The 12,516-nt window shown below is 38.6% G+C and overlaps 16 non-coding genes across 16 annotated transcripts; all 16 read right to left on the bottom strand.

Annotated features, from left to right (window-relative positions):
* Window positions 1–282: 282 nt before the first annotated feature.
* trnac-gca (transfer RNA cysteine (anticodon GCA)) lies at window positions 283–354 on the bottom strand. Its single transcript has one exon. It is a non-coding gene; the product is annotated as a tRNA-Cys (tRNA).
* A 675-nt stretch (window positions 355–1,029) lies between these two features.
* On the bottom strand, window positions 1,030–1,101 carry trnac-gca (transfer RNA cysteine (anticodon GCA)). The gene has a single exon. It is a non-coding gene; the product is annotated as a tRNA-Cys (tRNA).
* Window positions 1,102–1,777: 676 nt separating this feature from the next.
* Window positions 1,778–1,849, bottom strand: trnac-gca (transfer RNA cysteine (anticodon GCA)). Its single transcript has one exon. It is a non-coding gene; the product is annotated as a tRNA-Cys (tRNA).
* A 675-nt stretch (window positions 1,850–2,524) lies between these two features.
* Window positions 2,525–2,596, bottom strand: trnac-gca (transfer RNA cysteine (anticodon GCA)). Its single transcript has one exon. It is a non-coding gene; the product is annotated as a tRNA-Cys (tRNA).
* Window positions 2,597–3,272: 676 nt separating this feature from the next.
* On the bottom strand, window positions 3,273–3,344 carry trnac-gca (transfer RNA cysteine (anticodon GCA)). The gene has a single exon. It is a non-coding gene; the product is annotated as a tRNA-Cys (tRNA).
* Window positions 3,345–4,019: 675 nt separating this feature from the next.
* trnac-gca (transfer RNA cysteine (anticodon GCA)) lies at window positions 4,020–4,091 on the bottom strand. The gene has a single exon. It is a non-coding gene; the product is annotated as a tRNA-Cys (tRNA).
* A 676-nt stretch (window positions 4,092–4,767) lies between these two features.
* On the bottom strand, window positions 4,768–4,839 carry trnac-gca (transfer RNA cysteine (anticodon GCA)). The gene has a single exon. It is a non-coding gene; the product is annotated as a tRNA-Cys (tRNA).
* Window positions 4,840–5,514: 675 nt separating this feature from the next.
* Window positions 5,515–5,586, bottom strand: trnac-gca (transfer RNA cysteine (anticodon GCA)). Its single transcript has one exon. It is a non-coding gene; the product is annotated as a tRNA-Cys (tRNA).
* Window positions 5,587–6,262: 676 nt separating this feature from the next.
* Window positions 6,263–6,334, bottom strand: trnac-gca (transfer RNA cysteine (anticodon GCA)). Its single transcript has one exon. It is a non-coding gene; the product is annotated as a tRNA-Cys (tRNA).
* A 676-nt stretch (window positions 6,335–7,010) lies between these two features.
* Window positions 7,011–7,082, bottom strand: trnac-gca (transfer RNA cysteine (anticodon GCA)). The gene has a single exon. It is a non-coding gene; the product is annotated as a tRNA-Cys (tRNA).
* A 676-nt stretch (window positions 7,083–7,758) lies between these two features.
* Window positions 7,759–7,830, bottom strand: trnac-gca (transfer RNA cysteine (anticodon GCA)). Its single transcript has one exon. It is a non-coding gene; the product is annotated as a tRNA-Cys (tRNA).
* A 675-nt stretch (window positions 7,831–8,505) lies between these two features.
* Window positions 8,506–8,577, bottom strand: trnac-gca (transfer RNA cysteine (anticodon GCA)). Its single transcript has one exon. It is a non-coding gene; the product is annotated as a tRNA-Cys (tRNA).
* A 676-nt stretch (window positions 8,578–9,253) lies between these two features.
* On the bottom strand, window positions 9,254–9,325 carry trnac-gca (transfer RNA cysteine (anticodon GCA)). The gene has a single exon. It is a non-coding gene; the product is annotated as a tRNA-Cys (tRNA).
* Window positions 9,326–10,000: 675 nt separating this feature from the next.
* Window positions 10,001–10,072, bottom strand: trnac-gca (transfer RNA cysteine (anticodon GCA)). The gene has a single exon. It is a non-coding gene; the product is annotated as a tRNA-Cys (tRNA).
* A 676-nt stretch (window positions 10,073–10,748) lies between these two features.
* trnac-gca (transfer RNA cysteine (anticodon GCA)) lies at window positions 10,749–10,820 on the bottom strand. The gene has a single exon. It is a non-coding gene; the product is annotated as a tRNA-Cys (tRNA).
* Window positions 10,821–12,243: 1,423 nt separating this feature from the next.
* Window positions 12,244–12,315, bottom strand: trnac-gca (transfer RNA cysteine (anticodon GCA)). Its single transcript has one exon. It is a non-coding gene; the product is annotated as a tRNA-Cys (tRNA).
* Window positions 12,316–12,516: the final 201 nt, after the last annotated feature.

Raw genomic sequence — 12,516 nt, 5'->3', positions numbered from 1 at the left:
CAAAAATGGTCTAATAAGGGACATTTAAGATGGAGATCTACATAACCTAATAAAGAACACTCTCTCTTCGAAAGCACACATTAAAAAAGTATTTGATTTCAAGTTCACTAAAGGATTTGAACATGAGTCCTCTTGATCTGAAGTCTATCGCACTTCCACCTTTGTTTGGAACTTTCTGACTGAGAGAAAAAACATCAAATGAGGGACATTTTAGATTGAGTAACAACTCCTGAAAATGAGCACTCCGACTCTCAAGATACAATTAGATAGTACTTGACATCAAGGGGGCACCAGGATTTGAACCAGGGACCTCTTGATCTGCAGTCAAATGCTCTACCACTGAGCTATACCCCCTCTGTCAGAAACTGTGTAAGAGGGAAAAACTGTCTAACAAGGGCCATTTTAGATGGAGAGTTATTTTGCCTCTTCAAAAACTCTCCCTCTTGGAAAACACACCAGTAATGTATTTGATTTCAAGTGGATAAAAAAAAAAATTACCTGACACCTCTGGATCTCAAGAGCAGCAGACTACCCACTCTGTTTGGTACTGTTAGACTGAGAGAAAAAACATCAAATGAGGGACATTTTAGATTGAGTAACATAATCTAAAAAAGAATACTCTAACCGTCAAGATACACTTAGAAAGCACTTGATTTTAAGGGGGCACCAGAATTTGAAACTGGGACCGCTTGATCTGCAGTCAAATTCTCTACCACTGAGCTTTTCCCACGCTAATGGAAAAATTTCCAAAAATGGTCTAATAAGGGACATTTAAGATGGAGATCTACATAACCTAATAAAGAACACTCTCTCTTCGAAAGCACACATTAAAAAAGTATTTGATTTCAAGTTCACTAAAGGATTTGAACATGAGTCCTCTTGATCTGAAGTCTATCGCACTTCCACCTTTGTTTGGAACTTTCTGACTGAGAGAAAAAACATCAAATGAGGGACATTTTAGATTGAGTAACAACTCCTGAAAATGAGCACTCCGACTCTCAAGATACAATTAGATAGTACTTGACATCAAGGGGGCACCAGGATTTGAACCTGGGACCTCTTGATCTGCAGTCAAATGCTCTACCACTGAGCTATACCCCCTCTGTCAGAATCTGTGTAAGAGGGAAAAACTGTCTAACAAAGGCCATTTTAGATGGAGAGTTATTTTGCCTCTTCAAAAACTCTCCCTCTTGGAAAACACACCAGTAATGTATTTGATTTCAAGTGGATAGAAGAAAAAAAATACCTGACACCTCTGGATCTCAAGAGCAGCAGACTACCCACTCTGTTTGGTACTGTTAGACTGAGAGAAAAAACATCAAATGAGGGACATTTTAGATTGAGTAACATAATCTAAAAAAGAATACTCTAACCGTCAAGATACACTTAGAAAGCACTTGATTTTAAGGGGGCACCAGAATTTGAAACTGGGACCGCTTGATCTGCAGTCAAATTCTCTACCACTGAGCTTTTCCCACGCTAATGGAAAAATTTCCAAAAATGGTCTAATAAGGGACATTTAAGATGGAGATCTACATAACCTAATAAAGAACACTCTCTCTTCGAAAGCACACATTAAAAAAGTATTTGATTTCAAGTTCACTAAAGGATTTGAACATGAGTCCTCTTGATCTGAAGTCTATCGCACTTCCACCTTTGTTTGGAACTTTCTGACTGAGAGAAAAAACATCAAATGAGGGACATTTTAGATTGAGTAACAACTCCTGAAAATGAGCACTCCGACTCTCAAGATACAATTAGATAGTACTTGACATCAAGGGGGCACCAGGATTTGAACCAGGGACCTCTTGATCTGCAGTCAAATGCTCTACCACTGAGCTATACCCCCTCTGTCAGAAACTGTGTAAGAGGGAAAAACTGTCTAACAAGGGCCATTTTAGATGGAGAGTTATTTTGCCTCTTCAAAAACTCTCCCTCTTGGAAAACACACCAGTAATGTATTTGATTTCAAGTGGATAAAAAAAAAAATTACCTGACACCTCTGGATCTCAAGAGCAGCAGACTACCCACTCTGTTTGGTACTGTTAGACTGAGAGAAAAAACATCAAATGAGGGACATTTTAGATTGAGTAACATAATCTAAAAAAGAATACTCTAACCGTCAAGATACACTTAGAAAGCACTTGATTTTAAGGGGGCACCAGAATTTGAAACTGGGACCGCTTGATCTGCAGTCAAATTCTCTACCACTGAGCTTTTCCCACGCTAATGGAAAAATTTCCAAAAATGGTCTAATAAGGGACATTTAAGATGGAGATCTACATAACCTAATAAAGAACACTCTCTCTTCGAAAGCACACATTAAAAAAGTATTTGATTTCAAGTTCACTAAAGGATTTGAACATGAGTCCTCTTGATCTGAAGTCTATCGCACTTCCACCTTTGTTTGGAACTTTCTGACTGAGAGAAAAAACATCAAATGAGGGACATTTTAGATTGAGTAACAACTCCTGAAAATGAGCACTCCGACTCTCAAGATACAATTAGATAGTACTTGACATCAAGGGGGCACCAGGATTTGAACCTGGGACCTCTTGATCTGCAGTCAAATGCTCTACCACTGAGCTATACCCCCTCTGTCAGAATCTGTGTAAGAGGGAAAAACTGTCTAACAAAGGCCATTTTAGATGGAGAGTTATTTTGCCTCTTCAAAAACTCTCCCTCTTGGAAAACACACCAGTAATGTATTTGATTTCAAGTGGATAGAAGAAAAAAAATACCTGACACCTCTGGATCTCAAGAGCAGCAGACTACCCACTCTGTTTGGTACTGTTAGACTGAGAGAAAAAACATCAAATGAGGGACATTTTAGATTGAGTAACATAATCTAAAAACGAATACTCTAACCGTCAAGATACACTTAGAAAGCACTTGATTTTAAGGGGGCACCAGAATTTGAAACTGGGACCGCTTGATCTGCAGTCAAATTCTCTACCACTGAGCTTTTCCCACGCTAATGGAAAAATTTCCAAAAATGGTCTAATAAGGGACATTTAAGATGGAGATCTACATAACCTAATAAAGAACACTCTCTCTTCGAAAGCACACATTAAAAAAGTATTTGATTTCAAGTTCACTAAAGGATTTGAACACGAGTCCTCTTGATCTGAAGTCTATCGCACTTCCACCTTTGTTTGGAACTTTCTGACTGAGAGAAAAAACATCAAATGAGGGACATTTTAGATTGAGTAACAACTCCTGAAAATGAGCACTCCGACTCTCAAGATACAATTAGATAGTACTTGACATCAAGGGGGCACCAGGATTTGAACCAGGGACCTCTTGATCTGCAGTCAAATGCTCTACCACTGAGCTATACCCCCTCTGTCAGAAACTGTGTAAGAGGGAAAAACTGTCTAACAAGGGCCATTTTAGATGGAGAGTTATTTTGCCTCTTCAAAAACTCTCCCTCTTGGAAAACACACCAGTAATGTATTTGATTTCAAGTGGATAAAAAAAAAAATTACCTGACACCTCTGGATCTCAAGAGCAGCAGACTACCCACTCTGTTTGGTACTGTTAGACTGAGAGAAAAAACATCAAATGAGGGACATTTTAGATTGAGTAACATAATCTAAAAAAGAATACTCTAACCGTCAAGATACACTTAGAAAGCACTTGATTTTAAGGGGGCACCAGAATTTGAAACTGGGACCGCTTGATCTGCAGTCAAATTCTCTACCACTGAGCTTTTCCCACGCTAATGGAAAAATTTCCAAAAATGGTCTAATAAGGGACATTTAAGATGGAGATCTACATAACCTAATAAAGAACACTCTCTCTTCGAAAGCACACATTAAAAAAGTATTTGATTTCAAGTTCACTAAAGGATTTGAACATGAGTCCTCTTGATCTGAAGTCTATCGCACTTCCACCTTTGTTTGGAACTTTCTGACTGAGAGAAAAAACATCAAATGAGGGACATTTTAGATTGAGTAACAACTCCTGAAAATGAGCACTCCGACTCTCAAGATACAATTAGATAGTACTTGACATCAAGGGGGCACCAGGATTTGAACCAGGGACCTCTTGATCTGCAGTCAAATGCTCTACCACTGAGCTATACCCCCTCTGTCAGAAACTGTGTAAGAGGGAAAAACTGTCTAACAAGGGCCATTTTAGATGGAGAGTTATTTTGCCTCTTCAAAAACTCTCCCTCTTGGAAAACACACCAGTAATGTATTTGATTTCAAGTGGATAGAAAAAAAAAATTACCTGACACCTCTGGATCTCAAGAGCAGCAGACTACCCACTCTGTTTGGTACTGTTAGACTGAGAGAAAAAACATCAAATGAGGGACATTTTAGATTGAGTAACATAATCTAAAAAAGAATACTCTAACCGTCAAGATACACTTAGAAAGCACTTGATTTTAAGGGGGCACCAGAATTTGAAACTGGGACCGCTTGATCTGCAGTCAAATTCTCTACCACTGAGCTTTTCCCACGCTAATGGAAAAATTTCCAAAAATGGTCTAATAAGGGACATTTAAGATGGAGATCTACATAACCTAATAAAGAACACTCTCTCTTCGAAAGCACACATTAAAAAAGTATTTGATTTCAAGTTCACTAAAGGATTTGAACATGAGTCCTCTTGATCTGAAGTCTATCGCACTTCCACCTTTGTTTGGAACTTTCTGACTGAGAGAAAAAACATCAAATGAGGGACATTTTAGATTGAGTAACAACTCCTGAAAATGAGCACTCCGACTCTCAAGATACAATTAGATAGTACTTGACATCAAGGGGGCACCAGGATTTGAACCAGGGACCTCTTGATCTGCAGTCAAATGCTCTACCACTGAGCTATACCCCCTCTGTCAGAAACTGTGTAAGAGGGAAAAACTGTCTAACAAGGGCCATTTTAGATGGAGAGTTATTTTGCCTCTTCAAAAACTCTCCCTCTTGGAAAACACACCAGTAATGTATTTGATTTCAAGTGGATAAAAAAAAAAATTACCTGACACCTCTGGATCTCAAGAGCAGCAGACTACCCACTCTGTTTGGTACTGTTAGACTGAGAGAAAAAACATCAAATGAGGGACATTTTAGATTGAGTAACATAATCTAAAAAAGAATACTCTAACCGTCAAGATACACTTAGAAAGCACTTGATTTTAAGGGGGCACCAGAATTTGAAACTGGGACCGCTTGATCTGCAGTCAAATTCTCTACCACTGAGCTTTTCCCACGCTAATGGAAAAATTTCCAAAAATGGTCTAATAAGGGACATTTAAGATGGAGATCTACATAACCTAATAAAGAACACTCTCTCTTCGAAAGCACACATTAAAAAAGTATTTGATTTCAAGTTCACTAAAGGATTTGAACATGAGTCCTCTTGATCTGAAGTCTATCGCACTTCCACCTTTGTTTGGAACTTTCTGACTGAGAGAAAAAACATCAAATGAGGGACATTTTAGATTGAGTAACAACTCCTGAAAATGAGCACTCCGACTCTCAAGATACAATTAGATAGTACTTGACATCAAGGGGGCACCAGGATTTGAACCTGGGACCTCTTGATCTGCAGTCAAATGCTCTACCACTGAGCTATACCCCCTCTGTCAGAATCTGTGTAAGAGGGAAAAACTGTCTAACAAAGGCCATTTTAGATGGAGAGTTATTTTGCCTCTTCAAAAACTCTCCCTCTTGGAAAACACACCAGTAATGTATTTGATTTCAAGTGGATAGAAGAAAAAAAATACCTGACACCTCTGGATCTCAAGAGCAGCAGACTACCCACTCTGTTTGGTACTGTTAGACTGAGAGAAAAAACATCAAATGAGGGACATTTTAGATTGAGTAACATAATCTAAAAAAGAATACTCTAACCGTCAAGATACACTTAGAAAGCACTTGATTTTAAGGGGGCACCAGAATTTGAAACTGGGACCGCTTGATCTGCAGTCAAATTCTCTACCACTGAGCTTTTCCCACGCTAATGGAAAAATTTCCAAAAATGGTCTAATAAGGGACATTTAAGATGGAGATCTACATAACCTAATAAAGAACACTCTCTCTTCGAAAGCACACATTAAAAAAGTATTTGATTTCAAGTTCACTAAAGGATTTGAACATGAGTCCTCTTGATCTGAAGTCTATCGCACTTCCACCTTTGTTTGGAACTTTCTGACTGAGAGAAAAAACATCAAATGAGGGACATTTTAGATTGAGTAACAACTCCTGAAAATGAGCACTCCGACTCTCAAGATACAATTAGATAGTACTTGACATCAAGGGGGCACCAGGATTTGAACCAGGGACCTCTTGATCTGCAGTCAAATGCTCTACCACTGAGCTATACCCCCTCTGTCAGAAACTGTGTAAGAGGGAAAAACTGTCTAACAAGGGCCATTTTAGATGGAGAGTTATTTTGCCTCTTCAAAAACTCTCCCTCTTGGAAAACACACCAGTAATGTATTTGATTTCAAGTGGATAGAAAAAAAAAATTACCTGACACCTCTGGATCTCAAGAGCAGCAGACTACCCACTCTGTTTGGTACTGTTAGACTGAGAGAAAAAACATCAAATGAGGGACATTTTAGATTGAGTAACATAATCTAAAAAAGAATACTCTAACCGTCAAGATACACTTAGAAAGCACTTGATTTTAAGGGGGCACCAGAATTTGAAACTGGGACCGCTTGATCTGCAGTCAAATTCTCTACCACTGAGCTTTTCCCACGCTAATGGAAAAATTTCCAAAAATGGTCTAATAAGGGACATTTAAGATGGAGATCTACATAACCTAATAAAGAACACTCTCTCTTCGAAAGCACACATTAAAAAAGTATTTGATTTCAAGTTCACTAAAGGATTTGAACATGAGTCCTCTTGATCTGAAGTCTATCGCACTTCCACCTTTGTTTGGAACTTTCTGACTGAGAGAAAAAACATCAAATGAGGGACATTTTAGATTGAGTAACAACTCCTGAAAATGAGCACTCCGACTCTCAAGATACAATTAGATAGTACTTGACATCAAGGGGGCACCAGGATTTGAACCTGGGACCTCTTGATCTGCAGTCAAATGCTCTACCACTGAGCTATACCCCCTCTGTCAGAATCTGTGTAAGAGGGAAAAACTGTCTAACAAAGGCCATTTTAGATGGAGAGTTATTTTGCCTCTTCAAAAACTCTCCCTCTTAGAAAACACACCAGTAATGTATTTGATTTCAAGTGGATAGAAGAAAAAAAATACCTGACACCTCTGGATCTCAAGAGCAGCAGACTACCCACTCTGTTTGGTACTGTTAGACTGAGAGAAAAAACATCAAATGAGGGACATTTTAGATTGAGTAACATAATCTAAAAAAGAATACTCTAACCGTCAAGATACACTTAGAAAGCACTTGATTTTAAGGGGGCACCAGAATTTGAAACTGGGACCGCTTGATCTGCAGTCAAATTCTCTACCACTGAGCTTTTCCCACGCTAATGGAAAAATTTCCAAAAATGGTCTAATAAGGGACATTTAAGATGGAGATCTACATAACCTAATAAAGAACACTCTCTCTTCGAAAGCACACATTAAAAAAGTATTTGATTTCAAGTTCACTAAAGGATTTGAACATGAGTCCTCTTGATCTGAAGTCTATCGCACTTCCACCTTTGTTTGGAACTTTCTGACTGAGAGAAAAAACATCAAATGAGGGACATTTTAGATTGAGTAACAACTCCTGAAAATGAGCACTCCGACTCTCAAGATACAATTAGATAGTACTTGACATCAAGGGGGCACCAGGATTTGAACCAGGGACCTCTTGATCTGCAGTCAAATGCTCTACCACTGAGCTATACCCCCTCTGTCAGAAACTGTGTAAGAGGGAAAAACTGTCTAACAAGGGCCATTTTAGATGGAGAGTTATTTTGCCTCTTCAAAAACTCTCCCTCTTGGAAAACACACCAGTAATGTATTTGATTTCAAGTGGATAAAAAAAAAAATTACCTGACACCTCTGGATCTCAAGAGCAGCAGACTACCCACTCTGTTTGGTACTGTTAGACTGAGAGAAAAAACATCAAATGAGGGACATTTTAGATTGAGTAACATAATCTAAAAAAGAATACTCTAACCGTCAAGATACACTTAGAAAGCACTTGATTTTAAGGGGGCACCAGAATTTGAAACTGGGACCGCTTGATCTGCAGTCAAATTCTCTACCACTGAGCTTTTCCCACGCTAATGGAAAAATTTCCAAAAATGGTCTAATAAGGGACATTTAAGATGGAGATCTACATAACCTAATAAAGAACACTCTCTCTTCGAAAGCACACATTAAAAAAGTATTTGATTTCAAGTTCACTAAAGGATTTGAACATGAGTCCTCTTGATCTGAAGTCTATCGCACTTCCACCTTTGTTTGGAACTTTCTGACTGAGAGAAAAAACATCAAATGAGGGACATTTTAGATTGAGTAACAACTCCTGAAAATGAGCACTCCGACTCTCAAGATACAATTAGATAGTACTTGACATCAAGGGGGCACCAGGATTTGAACCTGGGACCTCTTGATCTGCAGTCAAATGCTCTACCACTGAGCTATACCCCCTCTGTCAGAATCTGTGTAAGAGGGAAAAACTGTCTAACAAAGGCCATTTTAGATGGAGAGTTATTTTGCCTCTTCAAAAACTCTCCCTCTTAGAAAACACACCAGTAATGTATTTGATTTCAAGTGGATAGAAGAAAAAAAATACCTGACACCTCTGGATCTCAAGAGCAGCAGACTACCCACTCTGTTTGGTACTGTTAGACTGAGAGAAAAAACATCAAATGAGGGACATTTTAGATTGAGTAACATAATCTAAAAAAGAATACTCTAACCGTCAAGATACACTTAGAAAGCACTTGATTTTAAGGGGGCACCAGAATTTGAAACTGGGACCGCTTGATCTGCAGTCAAATTCTCTACCACTGAGCTTTTCCCACGCTAATGGAAAAATTTCCAAAAATGGTCTAATAAGGGACATTTAAGATGGAGATCTACATAACCTAATAAAGAACACTCTCTCTTCGAAAGCACACATTAAAAAAGTATTTGATTTCAAGTTCACTAAAGGATTTGAACATGAGTCCTCTTGATCTGAAGTCTATCGCACTTCCACCTTTGTTTGGAACTTTCTGACTGAGAGAAAAAACATCAAATGAGGGACATTTTAGATTGAGTAACAACTCCTGAAAATGAGCACTCCGACTCTCAAGATACAATTAGATAGTACTTGACATCAAGGGGGCACCAGGATTTGAACCAGGGACCTCTTGATCTGCAGTCAAATGCTCTACCACTGAGCTATACCCCCTCTGTCAGAAACTGTGTAAGAGGGAAAAACTGTCTAACAAGGGCCATTTTAGATGGAGAGTTATTTTGCCTCTTCAAAAACTCTCCCTCTTGGAAAACACACCAGTAATGTATTTGATTTCAAGTGGATAAAAAAAAAAATGACCTGACACCTCTGGATCTCAAGAGCAGCAGACTACCCACTCTGTTTGGTACTGTTAGACTGAGAGAAAAAACATCAAATGAGGGACATTTTAGATTGAGTAACATAATCTAAAAAAGAATACTCTAACCGTCAAGATACACTTAGAAAGCACTTGATTTTAAGGGGGCACCAGAATTTGAAACTGGGACCGCTTGATCTGCAGTCAAATTCTCTACCACTGAGCTTTTCCCACGCTAATGGAAAAATTTCCAAAAATGGTCTAATAAGGGACATTTAAGATGGAGATCTACATAACCTAATAAAGAACACTCTCTCTTCGAAAGCACACATTAAAAAAGTATTTGATTTCAAGTTCACTAAAGGATTTGAACATGAGTCCTCTTGATCTGAAGTCTATCGCACTTCCACCTTTGTTTGGAACTTTCTGACTGAGAGAAAAAACATCAAATGAGGGACATTTTAGATTGAGTAACAACTCCTGAAAATGAGCACTCCGACTCTCAAGATACAATTAGATAGTACTTGACATCAAGGGGGCACCAGGATTTGAACCTGGGACCTCTTGATCTGCAGTCAAATGCTCTACCACTGAGCTATACCCCCTCTGTCAGAATCTGTGTAAGAGGGAAAAACTGTCTAACAAAGGCCATTTTAGATGGAGAGTTATTTTGCCTCTTCAAAAACTCTCCCTCTTGGAAAACACACCAGTAATGTATTTGATTTCAAGTGGATAGAAGAAAAAAAATACCTGACACCTCTGGATCTCAAGAGCAGCAGACTACCCACTCTGTTTGGTTCTGTTAGACTGAGAGAAAAAACATCAAATGAGGGACATTTTAGATTGAGAAACATAATCTAAAAAATAATACTCTAACCGTCAAGATACACTTAGAAAGCACTTGATTTTAAGGGGGCACCAGAATTTGAAACTGGGACCGCTTGATCTGCAGTCAAATTCTCTACCACTGAGCTTTTCCCACGCTAATGGAAAAATGTCCAAAAATTGTCTAATAAGGGACATTTAAGGTGGAGATCTACATAACCTAATAAAGAACACTCTCTCTTTGAAAGCACACATTAAAAAAGTATTTGATTTCAAGTTCACTAAAGGATTTGAACCTGAGTCCTCTTGATCTGAAGTCTATCGCACTTCCACCTTTGTTTGGAACTGTCTGACTGAGAGAAAAAACATCAAATGAGGGACATTTTAGATTGAGTAACAACTCCTGAAAATGAGCACTCCGACTCTCAAGATACAATTTGATAGTACTTGACATCAAGGGGGCACCAGGATTTGAACCTGGGACCTCTTGATATGCAGTCAAATGCTCTACCACTGAGCTATACCCCCTCTGTCAGAAACTGTGTAAGAGGGAAAAACTGTCTAACAAGGGCCATTTTAGATGGAGAGTTATTTTTCCTCTTCAAAATCTCTCCCTCTTGGAAAACACACCAGTAATGTATTTGATTTCAAGTGGATAGAAAAAAAAATTACCTGACACCTCTGGATCTCAAGAGCAGCAGACTACCCACTCTGTTTGGTACTGTTAGACTGAGAGAAAAAACATCAAATGAGGGACATTTTAGATTGAGTAACATAATCTAAAAAAGAAAACTCTAACCGTCAAGATACACTTAGAAAGCACTTGATTTTAAGGGGGCACCAGAATTTGAAACTGGGACCGCTTGATCTGCAGTCAAATTCTCTACCACTGAGCTTTTCCCACGCTAATGGAAAAATGTCCAAAAATTGTCTAATAAGGGACATTTAAGATGGAGATCTACATAACCTAATAAAGAACACTCTCTCTTTGAAAGCACACATTAAAAAAGTATTTGATTTCAAGTTCACTAAAGGATTTGAACCTGAGTCCTCTTGATCTGAAGTCTATCGCACTTCCACCTTTGTTTGGAACTGTCTGACTGAGAGATAAAACATCAAATGAGGGACATTTTAGATTGAGTAACAACTCCTGAAAATGAGCACTACGACTCTCAAGATACAATTAGATAGTACTTGATATCAAGGGGGCACCAGGATTTGAATCTGGGACCTCTTGATCTGCAGTCAAATGCTCTACCACTGAGCTATACCCCCTCTGTCAGAAACTGTGTAAGAGGGAAAAACTGTCTAACAAGGGCCATTTTAGATGGAGAGTTATTTTGCCTCTTCAAAAACTCTCCCTCTTGGAAAACACACCAGTAATGTATTTGATTTCAAGTGGATATAAAAAAGAATTACCTGACACCTCTGGATCTCAAGAGCAGCAGACTACCCACTCTGTTTGGTACTGTTAGACTGAGAGAAAAAACATCAAATGAGGGACATTTTAGATTGAGTAACATAATCTAAAAAAGAATACTCTAACCGTCAAGATACACTTAGAAAGCACTTGATTTTAAGGGGGCACCAGAATTTGAAACTGGGACCGCTTGATCTGCAGTCAAATTCTCTACCACTGAGCTTTTCCCACGCTAATGGAAAAATGTCCAAAAATTGTCTAATAAGGGACATTTAAGATGGAGATCTACATAACCTAATAAAGAACACTCTCTCTTCGAAAGCACACATTAAAAAAGTATTTGATTTCAAGTTCACTAAAGGATTTGAACATGAGTTCTCTTGATCTGAAGTCTATCGCACTTCCACCTTTGTTTGGAACTGTCTGACTGAGAGAAAAAAACATCAAATGAGGGACATTTTAGATTGAGTAACAACTCCTGAAAATGAGCACTCCGACTCTCAAGATACAATTAGATAGTACTTGACATCAAGGGGGCACCAGGATTTGAACCTGGGACCTCTTGATATGCAGTCAAATGCTCTACCACTGAGCTATACCCCCTCTGTCAGAAACTGTGTAAGATTGAAAAACTGTCTAACAAGGGCCATTTTAGATGGAGAGTTATTTTTCCTCTTCAAAATCTCTCCCTCTTGGAAAACACACCAGTAATGTATTTGATTTCAAGTGGATAGAAAAAAAAATTACCTGACACCTCTGGATCTCAAGAGCAGCAGACTACCCACTCTGTTTGGTACTGTTAGA

The sequence above is a fragment of the Salvelinus alpinus genome, chromosome 7 (genome assembly GCF_045679555.1).
Source record: "Salvelinus alpinus chromosome 7, SLU_Salpinus.1, whole genome shotgun sequence".
Lineage (NCBI taxonomy): Eukaryota > Metazoa > Chordata > Actinopteri > Salmoniformes > Salmonidae > Salvelinus > Salvelinus alpinus.
Note: the sequence above shows the minus strand (reverse complement) of the source record. Positions and strands in the feature narration are given on the sequence as shown.